Source organism: Pelodiscus sinensis, chromosome 4 (genome assembly GCF_052426305.1).
Source record: "Pelodiscus sinensis isolate ZL-2025 chromosome 4, ASM5242630v1, whole genome shotgun sequence".
In the NCBI taxonomy this organism is placed as follows: Eukaryota; Metazoa; Chordata; order Testudines; family Trionychidae; genus Pelodiscus; species Pelodiscus sinensis.
Window position 1 is genome coordinate 49,334,979 of NC_143055.1, and position 27,602 is coordinate 49,362,580.

Here is a 27,602-nt window from a genome sequence, read left to right on the forward strand (position 1 = left end):
ATTGCAAAGACTGACAAGGATCACAATAAGTTGCAGTTTAAAACCTTAGACTTTACAGTTTGGTGTAGCTTTAGAAAATCTATGTATATAAATCTAGTGAGCTCAGGTGGAGGCTTTTTTATGCAACAGGTTATATGCAAATCTTTCATTGAATGGAGTTTAGCTATGAATAGTTGAGCTCTATCAAAAGACAGATCCTCCACTTTGGTTTTCAGTTCCCTGGGAACACCAGATGACTGCAGCCAGGAAGCATGGCTCATAACCATCACCATTGCCATTGACTAGGCCACCGTGTCTGCTACGCCCATCAACACTTGAAGTGCCAAGCAGGAAATGGATTGGCTCTTTCATAATGGACTGCACCTGTAGCCTTTTTTTTTTTTGTTCTGAGAGGTCACTGAGCAACTCCTGAAGTTTGGTGTAATTGGAATAGTCATTCCAAGAGGCCTGTGCAGTTGGAAATTCCAAACTAGAGCATAGCTGAGGAAGACCTTCCTCCCGAAGATGTCTAGTCTTTTGTGCTCCTTGTCCTGGGGAGTTGATCTATACTGTGATTAGTGGGGAACAGAATCAACAACTAAAGAATTGTTTTGCAGATGCAAAAAAACCACACCACAACAGGAAATCCATGTCCTTCACAGGGACAAAACATTTTCTGTCAGGTCTGAAGTTGGGGGGTGGAATAGAGGCCAGCATTTTCTATATAGCCTCTGGGAGCTCCATGATGGACTCATTTGTCATATGAAAGCCATTTGTTTGTAATGCCATGTTGGAAGACATGGAAGGCTATAGACTCCTTATTAGTTTGTACTGGTTTTCCTGAATCTCTTGTAAGGGTATGTCTTGTGACTGCGCTACCCTTTTGAATAACTCCTGAAATTGTTTCAGGTCATCAGCTGATGGAGAAGAAGAGGATGGCAACACCACTTCACCTGGGGAGGACCAAGATTGCTCAAGAGGGCACTGGTTCTCTGAGTCCAACTGAGGTATGTAATCATCCTCTTCTACTAGAATGTTTTGAATGGTGGCTGACAGCGGGGGAAGCGGGGGGGAAAAGGAGGAGAGAGAGCTAGAGTGGACTGAATCATTTGTGGAGGAGATTTAGCTGGGGGTGAGCATCGGGGTGTGCATCAGGATAGGCACAGTTGAGTGGCAAGATCACTGCCAATTACATGGTCACGAGCGATATTAGCCCCATGGTTCCCAGAGTGGCCACTGGGGTTGATACTGCTGGGGCAGATATGGCCATGGATGACTTAGCCAAGAAAATTGGAAAGAGTAGTATGAAGGTCTGTGACTGCTTGAGTGCCACAAGCTCACTGAAGCTCCTGGTGAGGAATGCAGTGAGCAAAATGGACTGTCCTGTCCCATGCCAGGTCTGGTACGTGAAGATGATGGCATGGGAGGGAACAAGATGTTTTCGGAGGGCTACATTCCACAATCCTAGGGAAATGGGGAGGCGTCTTATTAGTCAGCACTGGTGAGGAAGGCACCGATGATGGTGGTGTCCGATGCTGAGGCTGAGGTTCATTCCATTTATACTTTGGCGCCTGCAGTTGAAGGTGCCTGCTTAGGTGCCGTTCTGTGCCAAGAGGCCAGTAGTTGTGCTGCTGTGGTATCTTTCAGCACCAGAAGAGGTGGTATAGTCATGGGTGCCAGTGTTAAGTGCCAGCCTGGTGCCCTTTCTTTTGGGTTTTGGCTCAGCGTCTTTGGTCGGTGCCATCTTTTGTCTATGTGCTGTGCTGGATATGGACAGCACCAGTAAGCACCCGGCTCATGAAGAGGACAGCATGGCAGACAGGGAACATACTGGAGAGGCCCAGGACTTATGTGAATACCTTATGGGCATCTTTTTCTCGGTATTACACATTTCGAGGGGGCCGCTGTTTTGGCTTCTGGCAGTTGAAGAGATTTCTGCCAGAGAAAATTTTTGAGCTTTATTTCACATCCTTACTGGCCCTGGCAGTCATACTTTGGAAAAATGGGCACTGCTGTGCCACATGGCCTTCACCTAGGCACTTTACACATAAGGCATGTGCATCTGAGATGGATATCGAGTATCTGCAGGAATCATTTTTTAAAGCCAGGGAGCCTGGCATAATGCTGACTGGGGCTAAGAACTTGGAGCAAGAACCAAACGAAGAGACACAATGGATTTCAGGAAGATGGATTTTGGTAAGCTCAGAGAGCTGACAGGTAAGGTCCCATGAGAATCGAGACTGAGGGGGAAAAATAACTGAGGAGAGTTGGTAGTCTGTCAAAGGGACATTGTAAAGGGCCCAAAAGCAAGATATGTCAGAAAGATAGAAAATATGGCAAAAAGACCACATGGGCTTAACCACGAGATCTTGCATGATCTAAAAATAAAAAAGGAGTCATATAAAAAATGGAAAGTAGGACAAATTACAAAGGATGAATATAGGCAAACAGCACAGGAATGCATGGGGCAAGATTAGAAAGGCAAAGGCACAAAATGAGCTCAAACTAGCTACGGGAATAAAGGGAAACAAGATGACTTATAAATACATTAGAAGATCTATAAATACATTAGAAGCAAGAGGAAAACCAAGGAGAGGGTAGGCCCACTGGTCAGTGAGGAGTGAGAAACAGTAACAGGAAACTTGGAAATGGCAGAGATGCTCAATGACTTCTTTGTTTCGGTCTTCACTGAGAAGTCTGAAGGAATGCCTAACATAGGGAATGATAGTGGGAAAGGGGTAGATTTAGAAGATAAAAATAAAAAAAGAACAAGTTAAAAATCACCTAGAAAGTTAGATGCCTGCAAGTCACCAGGGCCTGATGAAATGCATCCTAGAATACTCAAGGAGCTGATAGAGGAGGTATCTGAGCCTCTAGCTATCATCTTTGGAAAATCATGGGAGACAGGAGAGATTCCAGAGGACTGGAAAAGGGCAAATATAGTGCCCATCTATAAAAGGAAAATAAGAACAACCCAGGAAACTACAGACCAGTTAGTTTAACTTCTGTGCCAGGGAAGATAATGGAGCAATTAATTAAGGAAATCATCTGTAAACACTTGGAAAGTGGCAAGATGACATGGAACAGCAAGCATAGATCTGTAAAGAACAAATCATGTCAAGCCAATCTGATAGCTTTCTTTAACAGGATAACGAGTTTTGTGGATAAGGGAGAAGCAGTGGATGTGGTATACTTAGACTTTAGTAAGGCATTTGATACAGTCTCACATGATATTCTTATAAATAAACTAGGGAAATACAACTTAGATGGGGCTACTATAAGGTGGGTGCATAACTGGCTGGATAACTGTACTCAGAGAGTAGTTATTAATGGTTCATAATCCTGCTGGAAAGGCATAACAAGTGGGGTTCCACAGGGGTCTGTTTTGGGACCGGCTCTGTTCAATATCTTCATCAACAATTTAGATATTGGTATAGAAAGTACGCTTATTAAGTTTGCAGATGATACCAAGCTGGGAGGGGTTGCGACTAATCTGGAGGATAGGGTCATAATTCAAGATGACCTGGACAAATTGGAGAAATGGTCTGAGCTAAATAGGATGAAGTTTAATAAAGACAAATACAAAGTGCTCCACTTAGGAAAGAACAATCAGTTTCATACATACAGAATGGGAAGCGACTGTCTGGGAAGGAGTACGACAGAAAGGGGTCTGGGGGTTATAGTGGACCACAAGCTGAATTCGAGTCAGCAGTGTGGTGCTGTTGCAAAGAAAGCAAACATGATTCTGGGATGCATTAATAGGTGTGTTGTGAGCAAGACACAAGAAGTCATTCTTCCGCTCTACTCTGCGCTGGTTAGGCCTCAGTTGGAGTATTGTGTCCAGTTCTGGGCACCACATTTCAAGAAAGATGTGGAGAAGCTGGAGAGGATCCAGAGAAGAGCAACAAGAATGATTAAAGGTCTAGAGAACATGACCTATGAGGAAGGCTGAGAGAATTGGGTTTGTTTAGTTTAGAAAAGAGAAGATTGAGGGGGGATGTGATAGCAGTTTTCAGATATCTAAAAGGGTGTCATAAGGAGGAGGGAGAAAACTTGTTCATCTTGGCCTCTGGGGATAGAACAAGAAGCAATGGGCTTAAACTGCAGCAAGGGAGGTTTAGGTTGGACATTAGGAAAAAGTTCTTAACTGTCAGGGTGGTCAAACTCTGGAATAAATTGCCCAGGGAGGTTGGGGAAACTCCATCTTTGGAGCTATTTAAGAGTAGGTTAGATAAATGTCTATCAGGGATGGTCTAGACAGTATTTGGTCCTGCCATGAAGGCAGGAGTCTGGACTCAATGACCTTTCGAGGTCCCTTCCAGTCCTAGTATTCTATTATTCTATGAATGAAGGAAACCCATGGAATAAGAGATTTTTTTTTCCAAACTACAGGTTGAACCTCCAAAATCTGAGACTCTCTGGTCTATAAACATTCGTGGTCCAGCAGAACCACAGATATTGCTAGATCAGAGAGCCCAGTGCCCACGAGTGCAAACCAGCTGGGAGCCCCATCCCCAGAGAGCCCTAGCTGGGAAGGGCAGAAGAGGGACCAGCAAGCCCCATCCTTGGGGAGTCATGGCTGAGCAAGGCAGCAGCAGGGCACCCAGCAGCTAAAGGGGACAGCCATCAAGCCCCATCCCTGGGGATCTCTGGCAGAGTGTGCTAGAAGCAAAGCAGCCAGAGCCCAAGTCCAAGCCCTGGAGGCTGGAGTCCAGTGGCAGTGGAACAAAGCCAGCTGCAGGGAGGGAGTGTGCCCTGGAATGCCAGTGGCAGTGACCTCTCCTGATGCAGCAAATTCCCTCATTCAGGACAGGTCAGGTCCCAAGGGTGCCGGACAAGGAAGGTCCAACCTATATAACTAACATACATTAGTAATTCTAAAACTGACTAAACTACAACTAACTATATATTTCTATCTTTTTCTCAGCTGAAGAAAGCACTGCTAGAAACTTCATCTTCTGCCAAGGACGGTACATAAAAGAGCATAAGAATGGCCATACTGGGTCAGACCTAAGGTCCATATAGCCCAGTATCCTGTCTGCCAACAGTGGCCAATGCCAGATGCCCCAGAGGGAGTGAACAGAACAGAGAATCTTCAAGCAATCCTTCTCTTGTCATGCATTCCCAACTTCTGACAGAGGCTAAGGACACCACGGATGGACAGAACCTCCATGAATTTATCTTGTTCTTTCTTGAACCCTGTTAAAGTACTGGTCTTCACAACCTCCTCTGGCAAGAAGTTCCACAGGCCGACTGTGCATTGTGCGAAGAAAAACTTCCTTTTGTTTGTTTTAAACCTGCTACCTATTAATTTCATTTGGTGACCCCTAGTTCTTACATTATGGGAACAAGTAAATAACTTTTCCTTATTCACTTTCTCCATATCAATCATGATTTTATATATCTCGATCATATCTCCCCCTTAGCCTTCTCTTTTCTAAGCTGAAAAGAACTGAGGGACACTAATGCTATGCGTGCAGCTAATGCATGAAAACAGCATGAGATGGTTGCTGTGCATGCACGGTGTAGGAAGGCACTGCTAGGCTAAAAATCTCCAGTCAACGGCATGAGGACGCACCGACACCTGAATGGAGCACCCATAGGAACACTACTCAAAAGGAGAGCCAAAGTTTACAATATGTTTACTGAAGTGACACAAGAGGAGCCAAGGACTTCAAAGTTTCTGACTCAGCTCATAAAGCAATAAGGAGAAACTAGAAAGGCATCAGTCTGCACCATCCGTTATAACTTTACTACAGAGCTCAAAGAGAGGTACAGTCCATGCAAACCCAACAGAGACTAACTGCAAAGAAAAGATGAGGTTATTCACCTTCCTGTAACTGACGTTCTTCAAGATGAGTATCCCAAGGGGTGCTCCACAGTGGGCGTAGGTGCATCCCAGCAGGTCAAAGCAAATTTTTGATAGCAGTGCACTGGGGCCACGCATGCACGGCGCGTGCAGGCCCTCCCGGTGCCATTGATCAGGGACATCTCTTGAAGAAGAATTCCAGACTAATGAGCATAACACACATAAGGACCAGCACTATGTTTCTCTGCATAAACAGGATAGCAGAGGGAACAGCACTGCAAGATTCTCCTGTTGTGGTCCATCAACATGACTCCAGTAAAAGGAGCAAAGCCTATCAGTAGTAAGAGTCATTATATGTTAACGAATTACAACATCTAAGAATGTAAGAACAGCTAAAACCAAAGACATAGCTATCTCAGTAGCTTGTCTTCCCACAGAAGCCAGGTGCCCAGAGGGACCTAACAGAACAGGTAATCATCAAGCGATACAAACCCAGTTGCCCATTCTCAGATTAATATACAAACATCCATTCTGTGTCAGACCAAAGGGCCATCTAGCCCAGTATCCAGTCTGCCGACAGTGGCTAACACCAGATACTCCAGAAACAATGAACAGAACCAGGTAATCATCAAGTGATCCCTCTGCAGTCATCCATTTTCAGCCCGACAGCCACTAGGGACACCATTCCTACCCATTCTGGCCAATAAGTATTGGTGAACTTAATTTATGTAGCCCCTTTTTTAACCTTATTATAGTCTTTGACTTCACAACATCACTGGCAAGGAGGTCCACGGGATGACTCTGCACTACATGAAGAAAAACTTCCCTTTGTTTGTTTTAAACCTGCTACCTATTAATTTCATTTGGTGACCGACCCTTAGTTCTTATATTATGGGAACAAGTAAATAACTTTTCCTTATTTACTTTCTCCATACCTGTCATGCTTTTATAGACCTCTATCATACACCCCCTTAGTCTCCTTTTTTTTTTTTTTTTTTTTTTTTTTTTTTTAAGCTGAAAAGTCCCAGTCATTTGGCTGGGAAGTCTTCAGCTTTTGGCAAGAAGAGGCCAGGAAGATCATCGCTGCCCATGCTGGCTAACAGCCATTGATGAACATATCCAGGTGTTTTGTTTTGTTTTTTAACCCTGTTACAGTCTTGGCCTTCACAATATCATCTGGAAAGGCTGACTGTGCATTGTTTTAAAAGGGATGTTTTAGAACTTGTTTAAATATATGGATTTAGTTATGTTAATGCCACCTCCTTCTGTGGACAACTATTTCAGTTTAAAAGTGCCTTGTGAATACTAATAAGGATGTCTCGTGTTGCATCAGTAGCTGTAAGGAATCATGTTGAGCTACAAGTTTTATAAGGCCCTACCCTTATAAGATACCCTTTATGTACATGAGAAAAGTAATAAGATATGGGATATTCCTTAATTTCTTAATGTGAAGTAAGCAGCAGCTGATATCCGAAATATTAGTGGAAACTCTTATATAAAGTTACACATACAATAATATAGGTAGCAGGGACAGGAGTAGGGAAAAGTATTCAGATGATTTATCTAAAAAGTATCATTTTTTCTATCGTATTATAATATCTAAATATGGTCTTACCACTTGGAAGCCATTGCTGATCAACAATGTAAACTGTTAGTGCACCACACTTAAAACGGATCCATCATGACGTTCTTTCCATGAGTCCAATTTGTACTTTCATGTCCTCAAAGCACAATGATGCGTATAGATAAAGATGAGTCACCTGGTATGTAGCTGAACAAGGGTAAAGGTCTCCAGATACAGTACAAAGAAATGAAGTGTAAATAGCTGAAAGAAAAGAGGGGTAAAGGGGAAAATAACTCAGTCATTTCTCATAGTAGGTTGCAATTAAGAGAGAGTTAATCACAATAGCCATAATTTTTCATGGGGAACCTTAAAACATAACTTTTTAAAAATGAAAAGCCACAATAAAAGATAAATCTTAGATTTCAGAATTAGAAATCTTTCTTCAGAAATTAGATATTAAGTTTTTTCCTAGAACAGAAAATTAGACACTGATCTTTTCAGATCCCAACTGTTTAAAAGGATCAGATCTCTCAGATTCAGTTTCATATTTTATGGAAATGTGTAAATACATGAGAAAGACAGTATACCTATTAAGTTTTACATATATTTGAAACAGAAAAACATCAACATTTACAAGTGTATATGAACTCCCATTATTGAGAGAAATTCTATTCAGGAATATGTATACTGTATCTGTGGAATTAATCGCTTTACAAGAATGACAAACACACAATGTTAACTGCAGCTGTGTCTACTTAGTGAGGCTTCACAAAATTTGTGAGCTTAAGAGGTTCCCCTACGGTGGAAATGTGCTTACAAGTTATACGCATGTTGCAACTTGCCTGCTCTACAGGGTTTGGGTTTTTTTGTTCTCCTTCTATACTACCAAACTACAGCACACACTGTTTTACGGAATATTAAGGATAATAATTAATTTTACCCTGGAGGCAGATCAAGAAAATTAACTTTCATCAATTCAGGTCTTAACATGCAACCGCAGTCTGTATCTCCTGTTCATTTAGTTCTCATAAGCAGAATTTTTTTGCTCATTGTATGAAAGATTACAGGAATATAAACAGAACTGTATTCAAAGAACCATTTTATCAGAGTTCAGAGGCAACACGCATTTACTGGTTTCCTCTTAGCGGTAAACAATGGGAAACCAGTTTTCCAGGGGAAACACACCCCCTATGAAACATGATCCACTTAAAACACACACACACACACACACACACACACACACACACACACACACACACACACACACACAGAGTTCTACTTCCTAATCAAGAGTTTTCCCTGGGCACAAGATAAAAAAAAAATCTAGTTAATATGTACAGAATTTAAAAAAAAATTAAAACGTACATTACATCCAGAAGACTGAGATTTCCAAAAAATTGGGGGGGCTGTCTGCTCAGAGGAAACCTAAGGTTTTGTAACATTAGAAGCAAGTTATATAAACTAAGATACAATGTACTGCTTTAACAAAACAAGCCAAGTTGTTAGTATGACAGATTTCTTTACAAAAAGTTGTAAACATCCTTATAAAATTTGAAGGGACACTATTATTAATTTTACTTCTCTCCAATTTTTGCCTATTGGAGAGGTTACTGTAACTGCTCTTTCAAATAAAACATAAAGGCATCCCCATTTTTTCCAGTTTGTTTACTTTGTACGTTTAACAGCACTTAATGCAGAATTAGCTTCATTGCTCTCCTTACAGTCAGAACCAGATCCCAAACCCATTGAAACAAACTGAAAATTTTAACTCCAATGGCAGCAGAAAACATCCTCACATCTTGTCTTAATAGCAAAATTGCACAGATTTCACTTTAAATTGTTGTTTTAAAATTAAACTGGTGCAAAGCTTAGAGTGGACCCTTATCTCACTGTGGGAGTGGACTTTTTTCGGTTTTGCTTACATAGATATGGAACAGATTTAGGCCAACCCCTCCAACCTCTACACACTTAAAAGGGTCCACAAAAGGGTTTGCAATAGTTTAGGTTCACAGATTAGGTGATATTAAGATGACCAGATAGCAAGTGAGAATAACGTGGATGGGAGGGAAGGGGAGATAGGCACCTACATAAGACAAAGCCCCAAATATCAAAACTGCCCCTATAAAAAGGGGCCATCTGGTCACCTCCGGTTTTTGTTTGTTTGTTTTTTTAAGATCTCACTATTCATGAGTTTCTTCCGTACAGAACAAAGATACATCTGTCTTGATTCTTTAATGTATTCCCCCCTTGACTATACCCAGAACAAAATTAGCAAGAGTCAAAGAGGAGGCACTCTTCCTTTGGAACCCCAAATGTTGAACAATCAAGTGGAAGAAATAAGATTAAATCTAATACTGATTTTTTCCAAGCATTTTAGGTGACTTGTCCTATTGTGAAAGCCTTCCTACAATAGCAGCAAAACAAAGACATGACCTTGGGAGGTGGAGTGGGGAAGAATATCAAACACAGCCCTAACTCTAAAATCTCAGACAAAAATTACATTACCATATTAATTCAAAGGCCCCCGATTCCTAAATAACTTTAAGAAAGTAAGTTTAGCAATTGTGCAATTAGATATCTAAAATGTGAAAATTCCGAATAGCAAGCCCTGAATTAAAGTAGGGAGGTTGACGGTTTACATTATCTCTTACTCAGCTAGCACTACACCCAGCACATACTACAGTACTTGGTAATAAGCATATGACTCCAGCAAGCAATTTCATGAGACTCAAGCAGATCTCAGACACCAAGAACATGCTCACTAATAGCAGCAAATATTCCCTTTGCTGCTGTAGATTATCTTAAACTACAAAAAGGGTCACTCACTTTTCTTAATACTGAATTGAAATAGAGGTAACTATTCACTATACGAATTATAGGTATGGCCTCTACCTTAATTTCTGTTATTCAGTCTGTGAGCATTATGTAGTCTTCAGTTATGTGATCACATATGCATATTCTCCTTCGGGTATTCTCTATACGCATTATACCTCCAAAAAGGCATCAGCCTCATTGGGTATATAGAATGGATGGCAAATGAGACATGATTGTGTAATCAATTACATGGGTGCTACAGACAACAACTGATAGGCTACAGAAATTAGAAGAACTGTAATGAAAGAGGTAGGGGCCTGCTGAAGGAAAGTATGATGCTGTGATTAACATGAGTTTCAGAAGTGGCTAAATATTATGTGCTCCTCATTTTAGATGCTTAGGGTCTCATCTTCAGACAAGCTGATCACTGCACTCCGGATGAACTCAGCTGACTCTGAAGAGGAGTGGCCCCTCTGAAAGTAGTCAGGTCCCCAAAATTCAGTAAACATTTCTGCAAACTTTGGCCTTAATCTCTTAATATGTTCCCCATGGTATAACAATACCACTACCACACTTCAGAGAGGTTGTGTATATTAGTTAATTATGAACATCACAAAAAATCCCAAGAGGAAATTATATTCTGCATTATTTGGGATGGTCCAGAGTAAATGAGGCATGGGTCTACCCAAGTTATTTGATGACAGAGTCAATTGCAGGGATTCCCAACCTTTTTCTTCTGGTTTGGAATCCCTGCAACATCCCCCTCCCCAAACAAATACAACATGCTATAAAAAAAAACTACACAGCCTGCCTGCACTACAACTTTTTCCTGCATCTCCAATAAATTAAAGGCCAGGACAGTGTAAGGGGGTAGCAAGCAGTACACCCGGCTGGGGCTCTATGGGACAGTGGACCTCACAAAGCTAAACTGCTTCAGCCATGAGCCCCAGAGAGTCTAATACTAGTACTACTTTCTGGTTTATTTTGCCAGGTCCCCTGAAATCTGCTCATGGCCATCCCATGGGACCCTGGTTAAGAACCATTGGTCCACTGAATAGTTAGTTGCCTTATTCAGGAAACAGTGGCTCGTTCAGTGTGGACTGACATATGGAGAGGAGGGGGAAGAGTGACCCATGTCCTAATGCACATATACCATGACAGATGACTAATGTTTAACAAGTTTTTGTTTATACAGAATATGCACTTCACATAGAATATCAGACATTTTATATAAAGACTACAAAATGTGTGAATTTAATGGTTGAAGGGTTAGTATTTTATAGCACCCATGGTTGGGCTAACACTGGCAAAACTGAAGCCCACAATACATGAACTACTGGCATCAAGGTCAGAGTCTTTGTGCAGGAAGTTTGATTGTTGGGCCATGAAGACCTGCATGGCTCAAGAAGTATTACACCTGCATCAACACTAAAATCATGAGTCACACAATGGATGTTGCTGGACCAGAGCGTGCTAGACTAGAGTAGAATGTAAAATCCCATTTTAAATGGTAACTGGTAAAACTGTGTTTAATTGGTTAATCGTTCTGCTGCTTCAAGAATGCTGCTCTCAAAGGTTGATGTCTGGTTTAATAATTGCGAAAATGTTTTGTCCAGTGGTCAAGGATTTCAAGACTATCTTTAATCACCAGAGTGTACTGGTATAGAACCAGCAATGCAAAGGCCATAGACTGCCTTCCGTCCATCACCGAATGCTTTAAAATCATGTCTATTGGCCACATCTTGAAGTTTGACTACTTTACATTTCTACTGGTCCTCATTTGCCATAATTTGACACGTGCCTTCTGCTTAACTCAAATGTATGCTGATTTCCTAGAGGCAGTCTCTTTGTCGATCCAGGACAGGTATGTCACGTGCATCTTATCAAGAAGTGCTTGGGCATCTTAGTACTTGTCATCAAGTCAGTTCTTGTGTTTGCATTTTTTGGAAACATAGTATTTTGACAGCAGTTTTGTAGGTTGTTTGCTTGGTGTTAAACCAGTCCTCCTCAATACTGGATGGACCTTCATTGCTGATGACTAAGGTAGCATCAAAACTAAATTGAAGCAATGCTTGTGTCTCAGGCATTTCAAGTTTATCTACATGCAACTTTTTCCAGCATACAACAGAATGTTTTGGCGGACAAAGGCTCAAGACAACAACACTGTGTACCATGCAAAAGCGGCGAGGAGTCCTGTGGCACCTTATAGACTAACTGAAGTATTGGAGCATAAGCTTTCATGGGCAAAGACCCACTTCATCAGATGTGGGTCTTTGCCCATGAAAGCTTATGCTCCAATACTTCAGTTAGTCTATAAGGTGCCACAGGACTCCTCGCCACTTTTGCAGATTCAGACTAACACGGCTACCCCTCTGATACTGTGTACCATGTAATGGTCAGACCAAGAGCTAGTGCAATGCAGTGCATGAATCAGATTATCAGAAAGATCTTTGTTTAGTAATTAAATAGTCAGTCATATGCCAGCGCTCAGACTGAGCGTGCATCCAAGTTGCTTTGTATTTATTTGCCTGTTGGAAGAATGTACTCCCCATAGCAAGCTCATGCTGCACACAAGTTTGAAGAAGGAGGGTGCCATTTGGATTCTCGCTTCCAATACTATGATGTCCAAGCACCTTAGCCTGAATTCAGTGATCTCTTCGGTATCTTTTAAATACAAGCTATACACACACACACACACACACACACACACACACACACAACCATTTTAATGCTACAGTTAGTCAGGACTTCACCACACAGGCAATCACAGAAAGCCTCCTTTCATCATCTGCAGCAGGTAAAATGGATGTAAATAAACTAACAAATAAATACATGGCACTGTCCCTGCCTCAGTCTAAGCTTTGCAGTCACGAAGCAAGGACTGATGGCATGTAGCTGGGATTCAAGCTGGGGAACTAGTGACATCTTGATGTTGAAGCCAACTTCCACTTGTCTTGGATGCCCATCCGGATAGCCCATAAAATAATACTAATAGCCTGTTCCAGATTCCATGAACTGGCCAGTACCAGAGATGCACATTTCACTTAAGGCTGCAACACTGATGTCATAATGTGCAAGTTCTCAACCAATTATTGCTGTCCTGCATTCATGGCCATCATCGCTGTCAAGAAGTCAGCAAACATTCTAGGATGCAAAGAGTTTAGTTTGTTTAGTCATTGATTTTCTCTTGTGATGGAAAAATTGGATATCCAGTTGGTCACAGTTAACGAACAGGAATCAAGTGGAACAAACTGTGTTTAGGGAGTGTTGTGTCTTCCACTCTTCTTTAGAAGAAAGCAGTACTGTCCTTAAATAGGGATGCTCTTTCATCCAGGCAGGATACAGGAGCTGCTGTCATTCCACTTCAGCAGACAAAGGATATCTATATGCAAGATTGTGGCTAGAAGCTTCCAGTGGTATCTTTCATTTGTATCTGAAATCACTTGCTCATCACCATATGACTTTTTCATTAACAAGAGGTAAATCTTTAACATCAAGAGCTATACCTTCACTTCAAGATTTAAGTGAGGCTGACTTGTGAGTTCCAAACCCACTCTCTTTTCTCATACCAGCCATCATACACAGGTACAGGAACTGTGACATGCACTGGAGGGAGAGTGCAGGTTTTAGATTCAAGTTGCCTTCCCCTAGACCAAGGCTAGGCAAAATATGGCCCAGGGCCAGGTCCAGCCTGCCAAGCTACTGGATCTGGCCTTTGGACCACCCTGCCAGGACCTTCAGGCATACAGCTGCTGCAGGTTTAAAAATCAATCTGTACATCTCTCTGCTCTGCAGGGAGGGGAAAAATGCATGCAATCTCTCTGCCTCCCCCCAATCCTCAGCTCCTCTTGGCCAGAAACAACTGGCCAAAAGGAACTGACCCCAGCCAATCTCTCAACTCCAATTGGCTGGAAACAACCAACCAATAGGAGCTGACAGATTGGCCTGGGGGATAGGGGCAGCAGAAAGCCTCTTCCCTCTCTGGGAGCTGAGAGCCACATGGAGGGAGCAGCTTGCAGTTTTAAGTGATCTGGGGCTGCTGCAGGCTTAGGTAAGTGCCTCCTAGCCAGAGCTTGCCTCTGGCACCCCAGGCCCTCTTGCACCCCAACTTCCTCCCCCAGGCCACCATATAATCCCTCTATCCCCTCCTCCCAGGTCACAGATCCATTCCACACTTTACACCCCCTCCTAGTGCCCCTCTCCCAGGCCAGAATCCTCTCCTGCACCTCTGCCCCCTCCCTGACCCTATACCCCTACCCCTGACCCAGGTCATAACCCCCTCCTTTGCACAAACTTCCTCTCAGACCTCACACCATCTCCTGCACTCCAGTCCCTTACCCCATGCACCCTTCTGTGTCCAACCGCCATCCTAGACCCTGCACCCCTCTCCACTGAAAAGTGCAGTCTTTGACCACTTTCCAAAATCTTGGAGTGGCCTCCCACCAAAAATGATTGCCCACCCCATCCTAGACTGCTGTGCCTGAAGACTTAGCAGGGTCTGTGTACCATAGTTTGAAATCAGAGTTTCCCTTCTCTTAGGTACTGTTGGTCCACAGCGCCTTATTCCATATTATTCAGAGCAACCCCTCAAGGTCTCTCCACAGAGGGATTCCCCAATCCACCAGCTTGAGGACCAGAGTGGATAAAAATGGATTTAAAAAAACCAATTTTTTTAATTTAATGCAGATTTTTTTGATTAAATGCTTTTTGAGGAAAAACCTATCTAAAGATACAGTGTAGCTCAAAGACCTCTCATCATGGAATAGGGATAATAAATTCTAATTCTATAGTATGAGACAATATATTCATGTAATGTTTAAGAAAAAAGTTTTGTAAAGGAGTTCCAATAAGTTCATGGATGAGGGACCCAATGTTATCAGGTTCCAGAGGCTTCTGTATAAATTATTTAGGTTAATCTTTCTATCTACTAGGAATGTTAAAATACATTTATGTAAACGTGTAACCACTGAAATTTTCAGGAATTACACATTTACATGAATGGAGAGGGCCAGGCGGAGGCCAGTGCTCACTGGGAGCCAGCTTAAAAGACAGCTTCCCACAAGCACCATCTCCTGCCTGCCTTCCCCATGCTGCTGTCTCTGTATCAAGGAGTTCACAGAGCAGGGTGGGGGCCTGCATGTAATCATGCTTGTTAACTGATGAGCTTGGGCTCATCAGTTAACTGCATGCAAGAGTAAATATTCATATTTCTACTATCTACCCAATAGGACTCAGCACGCAGTCTAGAAGATACCATCATAGATGCTTAGTTTGTAGTTCTCAAACTGCAGATTTATGTCTCCAGAGAAAATATGCTTGTTAATAGCAAAAAAATGTTTTAAATAAACAAATACAGTAATAGAGAAAAAACAACAGACCTCAACCCTACTTTCTCTCTGCAAATGTGTGTACAAACAGTTAATCCCTTACCTCTCTATAAAAGTGCACAGTTTCAGAAAGTTCAATGAATAGAAGATTGCTGGTGGCAGAATAGATTTCAACAAGGAGAAGAAGTCTGGAGATAAACGTTAGAAAGGAGGGACAGGCAGTAGAAACAAAAAGCAAACGGTTTGAGCAGCATCTTTCAGAAGTTTTAAGGTCTTTCTGCACATAGATTTCAAATCAATGAAAGCTATCATACCATTCTCTCATTAGAAGGGAAAACCTATTAATGGAGGAAGGCCATAAGAGATACCCAAATTGGGAATATTTTAATGACGTCCCTCCACCTGTGGGTAAGACAGGCACGTGTGCAAAATGCAAACAGTGCAACAAAGAAATGCAAGGCCTGGTTGCCCAAATGAAACAACATCATGAAAAGTGGCTCTCAGGAGGAAGCTGAGTTGAAGACAATGAAAGGAACGTTTCTGAATATGCAGTATCTTCAGGTTGGTAAACTTTTTTATTACATATTTCTTTAAGGATTGCCTGTCTTCCTTCTGGACTATTCTTTAAAAATAATATAGTTGTAATTCTATGGTACTATCATTTTTGATGCAGTTGTGATCAAAGAAACAGCTGAAGTAGGAAGATCTTTCTTCACAATTTCACCTTTAAAGTAGTACTGAGTGTCAGTGAATGCAGGGAGTAATACTAAATAAGCAATATGGTAATAATTATTAAATAACTGCATTGACTTATTTTGTTTAGTAGAATCCATCCGCAACATATAGGATTCTGAAGACTATCCATCTTCAAGATCACCATCATAGTCTATAGTTCCAGAGTTATCTGCCAATGATAGGATTTCAGTCATCATGTCACGTCACATAGCCACAGTAATCATCTGTAGCAAAAAGGGGGGAAAGAGGTCTCCATCATCCAGAAATAACCATAGAAAAAGTTTGTGATAAAAAACCTCTTTTGGTAATCTGTTGCTAATAGATGAAAAAATTGCCCAGTTTGTTTATGCAACAAACTCTCTCCATATGACAGAGTCCACACTTCATTAACATGGTTCAGTCACTAAGACCAGGATACAGTTTACCCAACAGAGCAGATCTCTCAGACAAATTGATGAATAAAGAATATGAAAGAGAAATTGAGCAGTGTGCAAAAAGTCTAGAGGGAAAACTTGTTAACCCAAGTTTTGACGATGTAACAATGTTCCTGTTGTATGTCCTTGTCTGACAACAGAAGGGAATGTCTTCCTTACAGACCCAACTGATACATAATGAAATGCACACACAGCAAAATACTTACAAGTAGCAGTAGTAAAAGCTATAACAAACTGTGAAAAAAATTCAAATGTCTAGTACGCATATAGTGCTGCCAATGTATCAAAGATGAGAAGAAATTCAGAAGAGCGAAGGAAATCCCAAGTTAACAACACGCATTTGCTCATTTGATGGACCTCCTAGCGAAAGACTTCAGTGTTGCAGAAATAAAGGCTAATGTTGGTGAAATTGCAAAACACTTTTGTAACAACCATTTTGCATCAGCTGCCCTGAAAAATGCAGGCCTACACTACTCATGCCACCGCAACCTACACTATTTTTAGCATGCTAGCTCAATCACAGCTAAGTCTTTCTGTGGACTAACTCAGGGCATTATTGCTTCAGTCTTCAACTGCCACTGTACAATTAAAATTCTCTTCTGTTGGGAAGAATGATTGTAGGTAAATCACAGACTGCTAAAAATGACTCAATACTCCCACCTCTGCAACCAAAAGAATGGTGATGCAAGGTCAGAATTAAGACTGTTCAGGTCATTCTTTTTCCCCCAAAATGTGAGAGTTGGTTTGGTTTTTAAATTTAAGGCACAAATATGACTCAAGGGGAAAATTAAAAAAACATTAGTCCAGCTTAAATTTTGTCACCTGGAAATTATGATTTTATTTCTATTTCCTGTTCAATAAAAAGTGTTACTAAACATTAGGGAGACCAAAATAGAGCATCACTGCTCCTGTCTCCCTATTGCCTACTATTCCTGGGGGGGAATTATATCCCCAAAAAATTAAATTCTGCACACTATTTTTTAATTCTGCAAAACTCTAGATTTTTTGGCAAAACATTACAATATAGTCATTGCAGTTTCAATTATCTTGGTAATTAATTTCAAAATGCTTGTCAACAAGGTCTGTAACAATATAGACAATGCTTACTTGGGATTTAGCCAACAGCCTCAGTCATGCAAAAGTCTGAAATCTGTCATTTCCAAAAGGAAGCATTTTGATGGGGGGAGGGCAGAAAGGGGGACAAAATTCTGCAGGGTGCATTAATTCTTCACAAATTTTGCTTAGTGCAGTGGCATAGAATTCCCTCAGGAATAATTTACATGGTAAACTAAATGCACTACATCTAAGCTTTAGGCAGCACAAACTCTTCTAGGATGTGTCTAGACTGGCAAGTTTTTCCACAAAATCAGATGATTTTGCGGAAAAACTTGCTAGCTGTCTACACTGGCAGTTTATTTCCGCAAGAACACTGACGATCTTACATGAGATCGTCAGAGTTCTTGCGGAAATTCACTGTGCTGCTCCCATTCGGGCAAAAGCCCTCTTGCACAAATCATTTGCACAAGAGGGCCAGTGTAAACAGCACAGTACTGTTTTCCGCAAAAAAGCCCCGATCGCAAAAATGGCAATTGAGACTTTACCGCGTCTAGATTGGCCACGGACGCTTTTCCGCAAAAAGTGCTTTTGCGGAAAAGCATCCTGCCAATCTAGACGTGCTTTTCCAAAAATGCTTTTAACGGAAAACTTTTCCGTTAAAAGCATTTTCGGAAAATCATGCCAGTGTAGACGTAGCCCTAGTATTCTAAGCACCACATCAATGTCTAAACATACAGAAGTTATGCATAATCTAGTGAACAAAACACCACCAGGTCTATACAACAGCATTGCTACTATTAGCGCTCTGCTGCTAAGAATTTTAAAAGAGTAAATAAAATGTCTAGTTTAGATAAGGCCTATTATCACCACTAAATAAAACACAATTAAATTAAGTAAACCTATAATGCACGGGGGGAGGGAGAGGTCATCTTTTAAGACAGCTCCCTGTGCGCACTAGCTTCTGCATCAGAGGCAGAAGCGCAGGGGATGGGGGAGGGTGGCAGGCAGGAGCCAGTGCACACAGGGAGCTTGCTTTTAAACCATCCCCCCCATGCATACTAGGAGCCTGCCTGTAATCATTAAGGCTAGCCAATGAGCTCATAATGAACGTTTAACTGTGTACAGTTACATTTTCACATCCCTAACAACCACTGCTGCTAGAACACGAGGCTGCACCGTCAGAGCAATTGTGAAAAAACTTCCAAAAATTCCAGGTATAGACGCAGTTCTAGAGTTCAAACTCAATTTCTGGGGTCCTTAAGAAATAGAGAGGTGCGTACAGAAAATTAAAAAAGTGAATCAGTGTGCAAGCTGTGTATTAAAAACAAGCTGTAAAATAACTTATGGGGACTGAAAAAAAAAAATTCAGGATTTTAAACCAACACTGCATCCTCCAGGAACTTGTTAAGTAGAAAAATTATTTTTAAAACGTTGCATTTGACAAGTGACTTAAGTACACAATGTTTGCATTAAATATATATTATGTCCTGGCAATGCAGATTTCAATTTTCAATCATCACAATCCTGAAGTTACTCAAAGTATTCTCATTTAGGTTAATAGAATCAGACATCAATAATTTTCTGAATATGAATGTCAGCATCCAAAACAACATTACTGGTTAAAATAAAAACAAAAAAAAGAGACGTTATACTCATCCTCCTTTAGAAGATTGTGCGACTGATAAGTGAAAAGAAAACAAAATACATTTCCATTTAATGTCCAAACTTATCTAAATCATCTCTCATTGAGAATCTTAGCTCTGAATAAAAATGAAAATATATTTACGTAAAATCTTGTGTATAATGCACATCTACCTTTTAAACATCAGAATTCTGGAATCAACTGAGCTCTTATCTATAATGCGCACCACCATTATACTCGCGTTTTTACGGTCCCACTCCCACCTGCAGGCTCGCCCGGGAAAAGCGCCCGCAGCACAGGGGAGCCGGCAGCAGAGTTTGAAACCTACTCCTTGCCCAGCTGCTTGTGCACCAGGCTGAGCTCATGCCTACTGCAGGGTCCCCCACCCAGCTGCCCTGCCCGCCAGCTCCTCACATTTTCCGGGAGCCTGGCTGACCTTGCGCCCGCCACATGGGGCCCCCTGCTCACCTGCTGGCGCACCGCGCTGAGCTCGGGCCTGCCACAGCGGCCCCCTGCCCAGCTGACCTCGCGCCTGCTGTGGGGGCCCTCTGCTCAGCTGCCGGCACGCCGTGCTGACCTCGCACCTGCCGCGGGGGCCTCCTGCCCAGCACGGAGCACCGGCAGCTGAGCAGGGGCCCCTGCGGCAGGCGCAAGCTCAGCTGGGCAGGGGGCCCCCGCTGCAGGCGCGAGCTCAGTGCGACACGCCGGCAGCTGAGCAGGAGGCCCCCTGAAGCAGGCGCGATGTCAGCCAGGCTCACAGACAAGGTGAGAAGCCAGCGGGTGAGGCAGCTCCCTTGTCCAGGAGCCTGGCGGGGATGGTTAGGTAAAAACTTTACAAATTACCTCCTATGTCTAATGCGCACCCCGGTTTTAATCCTTAAAAACCTGGGAAAAAAAGTGCGCATTATTCTCGAGATTTTACGGTAAATGGAAATGTTACCAATTCCACCTCCACCCCAATTAGTAACACCACAAGTAGAAACCCAAAGAAATCTATGCATATTCATTTCCCTAGATGTGAAATGTATTAATGTAATATCAAAGCACTATGAGATGCAACCAAAACGAAAAGCTTAGTCCTGCTCCCACTGGAGTCAACTGGAATAGTTTGTTTTTAAAAATCCAGCTATAAGTCCTATACAGAAAGTCACAATAATTGTTTTTGACAAGATAGATTTTGCCAATCTACTACCAAATACATCAATAGACCAACTTCATCCTTACCCAGTAGTTTCAGAGAGCAGATACAACAATTAAGGTACTTTGAGCACTTTGTATATGAGATGCTATGGAGAGGCAAAATATAGTTTCCAGTGATTAAAAAATGAACATAATGAACACTGCACACACACACACACAGACAAAACACACAAATATTAGAAATGGACTGGAAAATACCAACCTACAGTGCAGTGGAACCTGAAGGCCTCAGTCATAATCACGACCACACTGTGTTAGATGCAGTACAAATAAGTAGGCCCTCCTTAAAATGAAGGGTTTTTGTAATCTGCTGTGCCATTTTCTACCTGGAGTCCACATTCACAATTTTGGGCCAAGTTGTAATATGCTAACTTACTGGTTTATTTTAACAGAATTCCACAAAATAAGTTATTTTACATTCTAAAAACAGAAAGTAGTAGGCTCCTTAGGAAGTGTTTGAAATTCTCAGAATTTGTATGCATCACTGTTGAGGGCAAAGAAAGAAGTCCTATTCTGAATCATTCGGTCCCCACCCTTGACACAGCCAATACCTCTCACCACAAAACCACACCGGCCTTTACTATATTCCTATAAAGGTTCTACCAAAATTATAAACATGTTTCAGAGTGTTCAGCCAGAACAGAACAATATGTCAGTAAAGACTCTCAGAAATGTGAAGATCTATGTAACAAATCTCAAATGACAAACACTTTGGTAGGATTTTACGATGAAAATATAACAAAACAGCAAGTCTACAGAACTAACAACCACAAAAATCACTAAAAGATTACTACAACAATAATTTAATTATGACAGAGGCATATGCTAAGGGAAGAAAATGCAAAGCACAGAACAGCACAAAAGTTAATCAGCCTGCAACATACAATACCTAGTGATGTAAAGTCTCCTTTGAAGGAAGAATGAAGAGTGGAGGATTCTGCCTAAAGTGATTCAATGCACTTTTGGGTACAATAATTTACACTTCTCAACTGATATTAATACAACTGATGTCAGTTTAGAGATCTGAAAAAAAATTAGCTGTTTACTGAAGCTACAGAAGTGAAGTAAACTGCAGTTTGCTTGGTTACAATACTGAACTGGTGGAAGGAAAGAGGGACACTATTGTGGCTTAACACCCAAGATAGAAATCTGATTATACTTTTTAAGAAAAACAATTTTTAGTAAAATCAATCAGCATCAGGGACAAGATAGATCACAGTTCTAATCTTAGTTATACTGAAAGTGAAAACTGTAGTAAATCCTATATTTAATAGTAACAGAGGTCAGGTTTGTGGAAATACTAAGCACCAATACATTTAGCAAAATCCCAAAGTATTCAACTACAATCAATAGTTTTTCCTGAATGTTAGGACAGTACATGTAATTTTGTTTTCCTTTTCCAATTCACATGTAAAATTATTTGTCCTACTTAATTATTCACTGTTAGTTTAATTGAGGATGTGAAAGTGTAACCATATACGAACAGTTAACTGATGAGCCAGGGTTCATTGGTTAACGTTCAGTTACACGCAGGCTCCCGGTAACTGCAGAAAATTTTCTGCAGTTACACAAATCTCCAGCTGATCCTGGGGTTCTGGAGTCCACAGCTGATCCTGGGCTCCATGCAATGCTGCCGCTTTTAAGTACCCCCCACCCCCGCTGTTTTTCCCCCTCTTGCTGCCTCTATCTGTTTTGGTTCCAGCCTGCCTCCTTCCCCCTCACCGCACTGCTGCCTCTCTCTCAGAGGCAGCAGCGTGGGGGTGGGAAGGGGCAGGCAGATCTGGTGCTCATGAGAAACCCTGCTTAAAGCCACATGGGCATCAGCCCCCGCTCCTCACCCCCCCCTTTCTGCCTCTGATACAGAGGCGGGGAGGGTGGGAGAATGCGTGTAGTCTACGAATAACTGATAAATTTAGGCTTATTGGTTAATCTTTTTTAGTTGACTCTACATTGACATCCCTACTAGATAAAACATGATATAGAGTTGTCAAGTTATGCTGTAAACCTGTAGGTATCCAAATCAAGGGAATGTCATTTTTTACTGTTTCAGAAACAATGCAACATGGCTAGGACTATAGTTTAACCAATAAACACCAAAACAAGATGTTGCAATTAACTTAAAAAAAATTGCCCATGCTCTGTTTGTTGCTTTTGTTTTCCTTCAGAAATAATCAGTTTAGCATGCAGCGAAAATCAACGTTTTACAAAATATTAATATGAAAACTTTTCATACTGCATATTCTTAATTGCCAGACTCTCACAATTTAATATAATAGTTTTGTATATGTTCAACTTAAATTTGCTGGCTAGATCAATCTACCCTTGAAGGCCGTGCACCAGTAATGTTACATTGCATACTCACGGTTTGTATTACATAACTTATATCTACCCAAACACAAAAAGGTACAGGAAATCCTTACGTAATGCTTCTCCATTTGTAAAACCCTTTACGTATGATTTTATGAAAAATGGTGATGACAGTAATGGTAATTAGGGATGTTAAACAGCGGTTAGTAAGCTAATCGGGTAGTCGATGGAATTTCCATCAACTACTCGATAAGGGGTTTCCCTGCAGCTCTGCTTTTTAAAATGTTGTAAGAGCCGCAAGGAAGAGCCTGGCTGCTTCCAACTCCATGTTGGGGCTGGAAGAGGCAGCGGGGGTAGAGGAGAGGGATAGCAACTTCCATTTCCCAGCCTGTGAAGGAGCTAGCAGCCCCCACCCCCAGGCCTCTTCTGCTTCTTGTCTTCCCCCCCAACCCCTGTGAGGCTGTTGACTCCCAGCCCACATGGGCTGGGAGCTAACAGTCCCACAGAAATGGAGCAGCATTCTGCCCATGGCCCACTTGCTCCTGGTAATGATTAGCCATTATCTGGTAAGCACTACCTGTTAAGAGTGATGCCTACTGGGTAACCCATTCCCCTTCCACATCCCTAATAAAGATATGGGAGAATATTATTCCCTTAAAGTTTATATTAACAAGACTCTTCAAACTTTTGACAACATTCCCCCCTGCTTGGACAACAACAAAAACTGCATGCAAAAAAACCTGTAAAAAGCCACCAATGCTGGACAGAATTCTGATGCTGCTAACCTGGAAACATTTGTCACTAATTGATGAAATCTAAAATTACTGAACATACCTCCAGTCTGTGGTTTTCCTTCCCTGTTTCCTTACAGTCCTGAGGAAGACACTCACAAACCAGAGCCAGTCCAGACAGCATGACAATAACCGAGGAAAGAAAAATGGACTCAATGTAATCAGAGAGCATTATGTTCATCTGCTTCTATATCCACCAGAACAACCATGTCTTCCAGCAACTGGTCTCATTTAGGGATGTTAACGTTCCATTAATCAGCTAACGTTTCATTAATCAGCTAATCAAGTAGTTGATGGAATTTTATTGACTAACTGAGTAGTCGATAAGGGTGGTGCTTGCTATCCCACTGCGTCTCTCCCTTTGAAGCGTACAAAAGCCAACCACAGCTCCTATACATTTCAAAGGGAGAGAGGCAGCGGGGACCCGCGCCACTGGGAACTGAAGCAGTCCCCACTAGCATGGGTTCCCCTCTTTACTGCTTCCTTTGAAATGTACAATAAGGATGTTAAGGACTAGTCGACTATCCTATAAGCAAATGCTTATCAGATAGTCAACTACTTGATTCCTCCCACTTCGTTGTCTCTATCAGATAGAGGCAACAAAGAGGGGTGGAACAGGTACACCAAAGCGGCAGCACTGTATAGAGCCCAGGCTCAGCTGAGGACTCCATGTGGCATTTCCACGGAACCGGAGATCAGCTTAGGAGTTGCCAGCTGACCCAAGTTCTGGGAAAATGTCACGCAGAACCCAGGGTCAGCTAGGGAGTACCCAGTTAATCCCAGATTCCGTGGAAATGCCGCTAGGAGCCCAAGGTCAGCTGGGAAATCCCCATCTGATCCCGGGCTCCGCGTGACATTTCTAAGTGGCAGCACAGCATGGAGCCCGGGGTCAGCGGGGGATTCAGAGTCCCCACCGGGGGCTCTTGTGCATTTCAAAGATGGCACACCCACATGCAGCCAAGAGTCATGAATGCAGCAGGCGTAGTTCTAGATTCCTCCTTTGAAATGTACAAGAGACCCATTGGGTCTCTTGTACATTTCAAAGGAGGAATGCAGAAGTGCCTATCAGAATTTCCATCAACTATTCAACTAGCTATCAACTACTCAACTAGTAAATTAATCGTTAATTAACATCCCAAATGTATAGGAGCTGCAGATGGCTCTTATACATTTCAAAGGGAGAGGAGCAGCAGTCAGGACTAGCGGATGTGGGACGGTATCAATCCTACTCACGCTGTTTCCCACCTGCCCTCTGCCTACCCTTCCCCCCCATGAAGACGGAGCTGGGGGGAACCAGCTTTTAAGTCAGCTCACACTCCCCCCCGCCTTATGCTTCTCTCTGATAGAGGCAGCAAGTAGGGGAAGCAACTAGTCGAGTTCCTACCCAATGAGCATTTGCTTATCAGGTCATCAGCTAGTTGCTTACATCCCTGGTCCCATTGCACTAATTGCTTACTGGGTAACAGTTAAACAGTATCCAGGAGCTAGGGATGTCAACCAAGTAGCCATTAACCATTTAAACAACCCCCATACCTGTAAAGGTAAGTAAACTGCTATCAGGCTCTCTCCACAGGAACTGCGGTGGAGAATGCTTTAGCAGGGACCTCTCAGGGAAGAAATCAGAAGGGAACAACATCTACCAGAAGACATGGGCTGCGTAGTCCTAGGGATGGAGGTTCTATGCCCACCACCCCCAAAAGAAGACGACGGATGGTGGTGGTCAGGGACTCTCTCCCAAGAGGGACTGAGTCATTCATCTGCCGTCTAGACCTGCAATCTCGAGAAGTGTGCTGCTTACCAGAGCCAGTCCAGAGTTCGCATTCAGGATGTGACCAAGAATCTTCCGAAAGTGATTAAATGTTCGGATTGCTACCCTTCCTGCTTCTCCATGTATGAGAATGGCTAACGATATGGCCAAGAATGACCTTGAGCGGGTCACAGCAGATTATGTAGCGCTGGGAAGAAGGATCAAGGAATTTGAAGAACAAGTGGTGTTCTTGTTCATCCTTCCAGTGGAAGGAAAAGGTCTGGGTAGGTATCGTTGAATTGAGGAAGTAAATGCATGGTTACGCAGGTGGTGTCAGAGAGAGGGCTTTGGTTTCTTCAACCATGGGACTCTGTTCTGGGCACAAGAATTGTTATGAAGAGATGGGATCCACCTAACCAAGAGAGGAAAGAGCATCTTTGCAGGCAGGCTTGTAAACCTAGCGAGGAGAGCGTTAAACTAGGTTCACTGGGGGACGGTGACCAAAGCCCTGAGGTAAGTGAGGAAGTCAGACACCGGGAAGAATCACAAGGAGGACCGAGCAACAAAGGAGGACCCCTGATTTGGATGGAGAAGGTAGGGCGATCAACTCTTTATCTAAGGTGTTTATACACAAATGCGAGAAGCCTGAGAAACAAACAGGAAGAATCAGAAGCCCTGGCCCAGTCAAAAAACTATGATTTAACAGAGATTTGGTGGGATGACTCACATGACTGGCGCACTGTCATGGAAGGGTATAAACTGTTCAGGAAGAAAAGGAGGCGGAGTTGCATTGTGTGTAAGAGAGCAGTATGATTGCTCGGAGCTCCAGTATTTAGAGGGAGAAAAGACAGTTGACAGTCTATGGGTTAAGTTTAGAGGTGAAAGCAACAGGGGTGATGTTGTGGTTGGAATATGCTATAGACCACCAGATCAGGTGGATGAGGTAGACGAGGCTTTCTTGGACTACTAAGAGAAGCTTCCAGATCACAGGCCCTGGTTCTCGTGGGTGATTTTAATCACCCTGACATCTGTTGGGAGACCAATACAGTAGTACACAGACAATCCAGGACGTTTTGGGGAGAATGTTGGGGATAACTTCTTGGTACAAGTGCTGAAGGAACAGACCAGGGGCCATTGGCAGCTTGACCTGCTGCTCACAAACAGGGAGGAACTAGTAGGGGAAGTAGAGGTGGGTGACAACCTGGGAAGCAGTGATCATGAGGTGGTAGATTTCAGGACCCTGACCCAAGGAAGAAAGGAGAGTAGTAAAATACATACTGCGGGCTTCAGAAGAGCAGACTTTTACTCCCTCAGAGAACTGATGGGCAGGATTCCCTGGGATGCTTACATGAAGGGGAAAGGAGTCCAGGAGAGCTGGCAGTATTTTAAAGAAGACTTATTGAAGGCACAGGAAGAAACCATCCCCATGCATAGCAGGAAAAGCAAATATGGTAGATGACCAGATTGGCCTACCAGAGACATCCTTGGTGAGCTTAAACACAAAAAGGAAGCTTACAAGAAGTGGAAAATTGGACGGATGACTAGGGAGGAGTATAAATATATTGCTTGAGAATGCAGGGGAGTTAGCAGGAAGGCCAAGGCACAATTGGAATTGCAGCTAGCAAGAGATGTGAAGGATAACAAGAAAGGTTTCTTCAGACATGTTAGCAATAAGAGGGTGATCAGAGAGGGTGTAGGGCCCTTATTGGATGAGGGAGGCGACCTAGTGACAGACGATGTGGGAAAAGCTGAAGTACTCAATGCTTTCTTTGCTTCTGTCTTCATGGACAAGGTCAGCTCCCAGACAAATGCACTAGGTAACGCAGTCGGGGAAGGAAGCCCTTGGGGAAAAAAGAACAAGTTAGGAACTATTTAGAAAAGCTAAATCTACACACATCCATGGGCCCAGATTTAATGCATCCGAGGGTACTGAGGGAGTTGGCAAGTGTCACTGCAGAGTCTTTGAAAACTCGTGGAGATCAGGAGAGATTCAAGATGACTGGAAAAAGGCAAATGTGATGCCCATCTTTAAAAAGGAGAAAAAGGGCAATCCAGGGAACTACAGACCAGTCGGCCTTACCTCAGTCCCTGGAAAAAATCATGGAGGGGATCCTCAAGGAATACATTTTGAAACACTTGGAAGAGGGGAAAGTGATCAGGAATAATCTGCATGGATTCACGAAGGGCATGTTGTGCC

General features: G+C 42.5%; 1 protein-coding gene across 3 annotated transcripts in view; it reads right to left on the reverse strand.

Moving 5' to 3' along the window:
* The window catches only part of FRYL (FRY like transcription coactivator), a 394,001-nt gene that overhangs the window by 352,480 nt on the left and 13,919 nt on the right, over positions 1–27,602 (reverse strand). For all 3 annotated transcript variants that reach the window (XM_075930452.2, XM_075930453.2, XM_075930454.2), the window contains one exon: positions 7,404–7,613. The gene's annotated coding sequence lies outside the window, so the exon portion shown is untranslated. The remainder of the gene's footprint in view (positions 1–7,403; positions 7,614–27,602) is intronic.